The 2,442-nt window shown below is 40.2% G+C and overlaps 1 pseudogene; it reads left to right on the top strand.

Annotated features, from left to right (window-relative positions):
• Positions 1-1,398, top strand: part of LOC110286253 — a 2,980-nt pseudogene extending 1,582 nt beyond the window's left edge.
• Positions 1,399-2,442: the final 1,044 nt, after the last annotated feature.

Below are 2,442 nucleotides of genomic sequence, written 5' to 3'. Positions count from 1 at the left end.
TGAGCCACCATGTGGTTGCTGGGATTTGAACTCTGGACCTTCGGAAGAGCAGTCGGGTGCTCTTACCCACTGAGCCATCTCACCAGCCCATCTAAATACATTTTTATCCTTTCTTGTCTCAAAAACTTGTGGATTCAACACTACCACCATGCTCTGTGGGAACACCCCCCCCCCGTTCCCTTGACTCTGCTGGAGGCTAGAGCATGCTAGTAGTAATGCAGTAAGTAGTGCATAGAATTCTAGCTCTTTTCTTTTCTCTGTATATTAGGCTCAGAGATTACACTGTGTCTCTATGTGAATACAGACAGCATTTACCAACATGTATCTGTGTACTTCCTCTTGCTTAATAAAAGAAAGAAAGAAAGAAAGAAAGAAAGAAAGAAAGAAAGAAAGAAAGAAAGAAAGAAAGAAAGAGAGAGAGAAAGAGAGAAAAAAGAGATATAGACAGTGAGCAAGGGTGAGTTTGAGGTTGAGGTGTATGGGGGGGTAGGTGGGCATCTGACAACATGGCTTCTCCTTTGGCATGTTTAATTGTGATATTTAACAGACATTGTTGCAGTTTAAGGTGACACTTTTAAGATAAAATTCTCTCCTGATGAAAAAAAAAAAAGAATATTTAATTTTTAGCTAGGTGGTAGTAGTAGTATATGCACTTGGGAGGCAGAGGCAGAGGTAAGTAGATCTCTGAGTTTGAGGCCAACTTGTTCTACAGAGCAAGTTCCAGGACAGGGCTACACAGAGAAACCCTGTCAAAACAAAGCAAAAATTTATTTATTATAAGATTATTTTCTATTTTTATACTTTTTTTCATATTTCCTGAATTGGAATTTTCAGACTAAAGACATCTGAAGTTAGTTGGGTAAGCTGACCCTGGGGTCATGGGAGCGGGTGAGCTGGCTCTGACCCCTCACTGGCTGTAGCACTCAGGAGAGCAGGCCCTGTGCCTCACCTGGGCAACATAATAGAGCTGACCCTGATGGCCAAGGCACAGGTGAGCCAGCTTCGAGGGTGTGTGAGCTGATCCAGGCCCTCAAAGGCTGCAGCCCTTGGGAGAATGGACCTTGTGCCTTGATTTGGCAGCGCAGTGGAGCTGGCTCCGAAGGCTTGGGTTCAGGTGAGCTGGCCAACTCTGAGGACATGAGAGCAGATGTGCTGGCCCTGCCTCCTGTCAATGGCAGCATTGAGTGGCCTAGCAGGAGCAGTGCTGGAGAGCTCGCCCTGGTGGGGCAGATAAGGGAGCGCTATCCTGCTGAAATCCAAGGCTCTGAGATGGCCCAAGCCAAAATCTATATCATCTACACCGAATGCATGAAAGGGTCAGTCCTGCTGATCCAAAGCTTCAGGATCTACATGACACAGCGCAAGAACAGAATAACCACTAGGAGGTTAACCACATAAGAATCCAATATTGATGGTGCTACAGAAGCCAGATACCTCAAACCAGACCAATGACCCATTGCAATGAGCATTTGCAAATTAAGATGTGTGGATAAAGGGGTATACTGGGGGACACACTGTGAAATACTACAGCTTACACAATGAGATGTTTTTCTAGGCTTTGTTTGGCTATCTATGTGTGTGTGTTTTAGTGGAGGTAGGAGATTGCAAAACACAAAGCAGATATGAGGGGGACAGGGAGATGAACGGGACTGAGTTACATGATGTGAAACTCATAAAGAGTCAATAAACCATTTTTAAAAAGACATCTGAAATCTTAATTTTTCTCTAAATGTAGAATTGTCTTTCAGATATATTCTTCTGTATTACAACTCTACCATCAGGGAACTTAAGTTGTAGCTTTCTTACCTTTATCAGCTATACATATTTTAGTTATCGATTTATTACTAATAAGCATAATTATTTAATTTGTTTTAATGTAATTATTTATGTATCTTTCAACTTCCTAGAGTCCACTTTTTTCTTGAATTATCGTACATAACTTAGCTTTCATTTTCTGCATTCGTGAAAGCTGTAGTTATATAACTTATAGTACCCACTTAAGAATCATGTAAATGGTATAACATTTGAAATGTAAATAAAGAAAATATCCAATTAAAAAAAAAGAATCATGTATTTGGGGGGCCTTGGATTTCCAAGTCTTTGCTTTGCTTTACAGAAGATCATTTTCTGTGTTGTTATTCCAGAGCTTCTCAGCCAACTTAGGTTTTTAGGTCATTATGTTATATTTATGATTTATTGTGGGAGATTCAGTTACATTTATGTATTCATTATTTATTATTCATTTATTATACTTATGATTATTGTGAGAGTTTCAATTACAGCATGAGCTCCATGATTTCAGGTGTCTTTGTCTTCTTGATAACTATATATTGAATGATAGGTTTTTCTATACATATTTATGAATTAAATTTCCCATTTCAAGATTATTATTCTAGCCCGGCGTGGTGGCGCACGCCTTTAATCCCAGCACTCGGGAGGCAG

The sequence above is a fragment of the Mus caroli genome, chromosome X (genome assembly GCF_900094665.2).
Source record: "Mus caroli chromosome X, CAROLI_EIJ_v1.1, whole genome shotgun sequence".
NCBI lineage: Eukaryota > Metazoa > Chordata > Mammalia > Rodentia > Muridae > Mus > Mus caroli.
This window is presented reverse-complemented; position numbering and strand designations above follow the sequence as displayed.